The sequence below is a fragment of the Parambassis ranga genome, chromosome 13 (genome assembly GCF_900634625.1).
Source record: "Parambassis ranga chromosome 13, fParRan2.1, whole genome shotgun sequence".
Lineage (NCBI taxonomy): Eukaryota > Metazoa > Chordata > Actinopteri > Ambassidae > Parambassis > Parambassis ranga.
In genome coordinates this window covers 5,212,587-5,218,696 of record NC_041033.1, presented here as the reverse complement: position 1 = coordinate 5,218,696, position 6,110 = coordinate 5,212,587, and positions in this window count along the sequence as shown.

Sequence of the window (6,110 nt, the reverse complement as noted above, 5' to 3'; positions counted from 1 at the left end):
TTCAGCCTCAGGAGCAGAGAAGAAGAAGGAGGAGGCGGAGGAGGAGGAGTGATGATGGTGGTGGTGGCGGTGTGTGGGGAGGTTTCGGAGGGTCAAAACGCGACGGGGTCTCTTGGCCCCCCTCCCTCCTCCCTCCTCCCCCTTCTTCCCTTACTCCTCCTCCTTATCACACACACACACACACACACACACACACACACACACACACACACACACACACAAACGCCAGAGAAGAAGACCCCCTCGACCGTTTTATCTCCGCACTGAATTCTCTCCTCCATCATCTCTCCATCTTTCCCTCCCTTTGCCCTCATCCTCCCTGCAGCTGCGCTATCGTCCTCTCGGGATAACTTAGGAAAAGAATCTGATAACTGACTCTTACTGTGGAGCATGTTTAACACTCACAGAGAATCCTGACTGATTGCAGTGATCACGTTGTAAATCCCTCACACACTGTCCAAAAATGTAAAAAAAAATAATTAAAAAAGCAAGAAAAAGTGGTTTCGCCGGAGCAAAGTTAATTTTGAGGCTAAAATATAAAAGTTTTATTCAAGCTGGCCCTCATGCTGGGTCATAAATAAGTTTGAAGCGTGCGTGGTGACAAGGAATTTACCGGCTGATAATAGCTTTCAAAGTGTTTTATTGTTTTTGTCGACATCTATTCTCTGGTCGACCTTTTGACGCAGCCCTTTGGCCCTCTTTTTTTGTTGATTTAGAGCAAACAAATCCATTACAGTGAGAAAGTTTAATTTTAACCAGTGACAGAGAAGTGTGAAAAAAACCTTTCACATGTTAGTGGGATAGCTAAACTCCAAGTCTTGTGTTGTAAATGACACCTAAATAACATAATAATTATCCAAAACGCTCCTCTCTACCGGCTCCCGCTGTGAGGGGCCAACAGGCGGCTGCACTTCAATCAGCATCGGCTTCACGGGGATCAGCAGGCCGGGGCAGGCGTCTCCGTGGGCGGCATGGTGTTTGGCCGTGGGGCCGCCTGTGAGGGCCCCGCACTGTCACTGAAGCTAAGGGGTCTTTCAACTCTGCAGGGCGCTGGTTTCCTACAGGGGTGATCACAGAGCTCGACCCCCTCCTACACTGAGCCATGAAGCTGTGTCAATGGGCTGGAAAAGGCGATCTAAGGCGTGTTTTCCCTTTAACAGGTCAAATGAAAAGGATTAACAGTCTGAAGAATTCATGTTTACAGGGATTTCCTGTAACCTTTCAGTTCACAAGCGGATTATTAAATGGTGTTAGAAGTAGGCCTAACTTCAGATTTCCGTGTTTTCCTTCAGATTCTCTAAGTGTTGTTTGAGTTGGACCATAAATCTTTAGCTTATTTAACGTCTCTTATCTAAACAGGTAGATTACAGTCATTTACATCACAAACACTTATAGGACCTGTCAGTTTTATCACATCACCAGCTACTTTTAAACACAGCATAACAACACTTTAAACACAACATATGTTATCAAGCACATGCTGAAAGGTTTTACTGAAGGCACACAGATGTCCTAAACAACTCTCAGGTTAGATTTAAAAAAAAACTCTAATTAAAACAACAAGCTGGCACGATGAAGAGTGAAACACACAATGTTCACTTTAAGAATCTAATGCAGGAAACTCAATGTGATGTAAACCACACTTTTTTGTTAAAATATTTTATCTATTTTGCTAATTTTACAAAGACTGTTGAGAAACCTGATTGAAATGAAAACACCACATATGTTGGAAAAGTTCTAGTTTTCCATTTAAAACCAATAGTAAATTCTGTATGCACGACAAATAATACAATATATTAGTAGTTATTTTATTATCATTAGAAGCAAAGCTTTGATGTCATGTTTTTAAACTTTCCATGGGATTTGAAATTCAACTTGAAAATTGAAAGTTTTCTATTCTTATTGTCTAAAAATATGTTGGAATAAAAAAAAAGTTATATCTTTTTACATTTTGATTATTTATGCTGTTTCATTCACAGTGTACATGTAGGTGTGGCAGCTGATTAAAACATACCGTGAAGTGGAGGCTAACTTCAGCTTTGAGTGGCTGCCTCCTGTTTTAAAGACCATGCTTGTTTTCTGCATTGTGTATCAGTCAGGGCCAGGCAGGTTCACTGTGAGAACACTCTGCATGTCAGGGCTGCTGCAGTTATTTGTCACTCCCTGTCAAGGCTCAAGCGCTCGCTCCTCTGCATCCACCAAGGCCTGGTGAGCGTGAGCACTCAGAGTAAAACATGTGTGTGTGTTCATGGAACACAGGAATGTACTCTGTGTGTGTATGTTTGTGGCATTTACGGCTTCATTCAGCAGGTTGAAGAAAGGCATCTGGACTTGTAGAGTTTTCTTGAAGACGTTTCGCTGCTCATCAGAATCAGAATTCCTTTATTTATCCCAGAGGAAATATTATTTTTAGTTACAGACATGCAGATCCAACCAAGAATCAAAAATCAAAGATGGCATGGAGTTGAAAATATGTAATAAATATCTAAGTAACTAAGTAGCATTTAAATCCCTGAGGTGTATGTAAAGAGAACATATTTACTGCAGTATAAACCTTTACATTATAACGTGCATGATGAGTATACAAGTATGAATGTATAATCTCTGAGTGACTGTTACAGTTCAGAGTTCAGTAGTTTGACTGCGACAGGCAGGAATGATTTCTTGTGTCTCTCAGTGGTGCATCGTGGGAGTCGGAGTCTGTAGCTGAACGAGCTCCTGTCAGCATGTCCAAAGTCCATATAGTCTTTATTTTGCACAACAGCCTCCTCTGCTTGGATGTGTGAAGAAAACTCTACAAATCCAGATGCCTTGCTTCAACCTTCTGAATGAATATGACCTGGATGACTGGGAAACATCTACGTCTTCCTTACTTGTTCGCTTGCATGTTGGACGGTCACTGTCAATGTTCTCTTCTTTTTAGTTGGGCTTACTGCAGGCGATGCCCAGGGCTAGAAAACAGGAAACAACAAGCAGAGAAGTATGTTTGAGTGTGTGAAGCTGTGTAAGTGTGTGTCTGTACAGCTTTTAAACTGGTTTTATAAAGTTCTTAAGTGAATACATAAGGTTTTCCTCTTCTCTTATTCTCAGTGGATTTACCTCAGCTGGATGCTGTTGCTGCAAACATATTGCGACTCATTGCCAGCTGTTGACTCTGTTCACATGGTGATCCATCATCTGCAAGATGAACCACCTCTAAAAAAGTGCTGCTGCCTCCCAGTTCAGTCATCCTGCCACAAAAGTATAGTTTTACTTGACTTTAGAAGGCTATCCAGCCTTGTTGACTTTGGTGACTCTGCCATTAAGAAAATATGGCTGCCATGACCTCTGGGAACCACACTCACAGCCGCCCAAAACATCAGACAACTGTGACCCTCCGCCACCTGCTTCAGAGAGGGCAAAAGCAGAGTGATGGAGGAAAATTAAAGGAGAAAGAGAGGATGTGAAAAGAAACACAGAGAGGTAGGGGGTTAAAAGTGGGGGCAGTCAGAGTGTATTTTTATGAGCCTGTGCCTCTCTAGTTTCTGGGTCGTCTGGCTGCATAGACATAAATTTTCTCTCTCTCCCTCCCTCCATCCCTCTGTCCCTCCATCTCTCCTGTTTTCCTCTGGCACGCTCGCCAAGCAAATCCACCCTTATCGACCTGCTCTTGCAGCATGTTTGCAAACTTTCCCCTCAGTTTCTCTCATTCTCCCAAACCCAGGTCATTCATCTTCCTTTATATCCCCACTGTTTCTACCTGTTTAGGCATGGCATCTCACCATCTTTCCTTCCCCCCTTGCCATTTCTTTTTGTTTACAGTGCAGACCAACACTACCTTTCCTCCTTCTGTTATTTTCCTCTTTTCTTTCCCTCCACCTCCTTTCCCCCCCTTATAGATGGAGATTAACTGGGGAGTGCAGCACCATCCGTCGTCGTGACTGTTTGTTGTTAAGGAGATGGATGGAGGCTCCCTCTGCCAGCCCCACGCAGCCGCAATTACACCAGCCGCCATGATGGATGGAGGGGAGGGAAAGGGGTGGGGGGTGGAGAGAGGGAGATACAGAGAGGGGCATCTATCACGCCCCTTAATCTACCTGTCACTGCACAGGCGTGGATGGGGGGGATGGGGGGGGGCTTTACTCTGACTGCTGGTCAAAGGTTTATTTCTTTACACTGAATTTGTTTTTTTTGCCTTTTCCAGAATTGCGCCTTCAAGTGTTGGACTTATTAAATGTTCTGATCGGCCCAATTGATTCCCCAGAGGTTACTGGATTCCACTGATCAAATGTGTGTGTGTGTACGCTTGAAATATGTGTGTATGTGCGTTCGACAGCCATCAACAGGTAATAAAATACACTTTCAGTTGTAATTGTGAAGAAATGGATGCTTTGAGGGAGGACACATTTTCCCCACACACATATACACAACAAATAAACATGCAAAACTGTGATCAGCACACGCACACACACTCCCACACTGAAGTTGTTTATCATCCCATCTGTAGATATTGCACTCCACCCACACACCTCTGCAGCATCTCATACCTGTTGAAGGTACCAAAGCTGTGACCTATTATTGAGTAAATTTGCATACATCACCTGCAATGCCTCATCATTTCCCCCACAATGCAACAGAAATGTTATGAAAAGTAATCGGAGGTCTCCTACCCTCTACCCCTCCTCCTCCCATCCCCATCTTCCTCCTCCTCATCTGTCCAAAGGAGTGAGAGATGGGATGGAGGGATTAATACTCTTCCGCCCAAGCCAACCCTGGGAATGATAGATGGACAGATGCAGGAAGGGAGTGGAGGAGGAGAGAGAGATTAAAGGAGAGAAGTCTGAGGGTTCATAAATCCAAAGAGGGAGACCTGGTCCGCATCACACTCTAATAAGATCTGCAAGAAATCTATGATGAGGGAGAGAGAGAGACAGAGGTGGAGTGGAGAGGAGAGAGAGAGAGAGCTGTAATAGCATTAGATGTAATCTAATCATGGCAATAAGATGTGAATGGATGAGTGTGAGCATGGTGATTATGCAGAAGAGGGATGGTTGTGTGTTGATGAAGCTTTGAGGTGTGAGGACAGGCCTTGTTATTGGACAACAGAACAGTGTCAAAGTCCTTGTTAGGGAGGTTTCTGCTGCTCAGACTCCACAGAAATACAGTTCATGGTACCTTGTGTCACTATATGAATGTAATGAGTGCCTCAGTTTGTTAGAAATGTGAACCACGAGCAGTATGTGTTAATTGAAATAAATTGTTCTGTATACTGGTTGTGAAACCTGTGCACTCACTTGTGTGTGTGTGTGCGTGTGTGTGTGTGCGTGGCTGCCATCACCATGTTAAAATCAACTATAAGTGCAGTAAGTGCAGTTGTGCAGCCGTGACCTGACTCAGATCAGATAGAGTGCTCCTTCACCTCCCCTCCTCTTCTCCACGACCTCACTACCACCACCATCACCACCACCCCTCCCCTCCCCCCTCTTCTCCAACCTCCCCTCCATCCACAGGGCCACATTTTTCATGGCCCAGCTGTCTGAGGGCCGTGATTGGTTGGCCCAGCAGACAGATAGCCGATAGGCTCTGATTAATAGTTGAGGCCCAAGAACTTCCTCATTGATCAACAGGACAGGCTGCAGGAGGAGGAGGAGGAGGAGGAGGAATAGTGGAGAGAGAAAAAGCATGCCCTGTCGCTCTGCAAGTGCCGGCTGATAATCCGCATAGTGGCTTGTGGAGTTTGTGGAAGTGCGTGTGTCTATTTGTGGGTGTGTAAACAGATGAGATTTGATAGAAACAGCATGAAATAACAAAAAAAAAAGACTGCTTCAGGGTTAACCTTTTCCTTCTGCTGTGCTCTTATTTGCAAAGGTGTGTGCTAGCATCTGTGAGTTTTCCATATAAGTAAACATGCAAACAAATATGTGAAAGGCCTCATGCATGTAACTGACTGTGTGACTGACTCAAACCAATGTGTATCCAAAAGAGAAATTTGGATTTTTAACGATCTTTTTAAATATAATAATTACTTGTTACATTGATTCAAATGTGCTATTAAGGCATTATACACCCAGTATTGTTACAGTATCTAGGTCTGCATGTGTGTGTGTATCTCCTGCTGTTCTGTCCAGCCC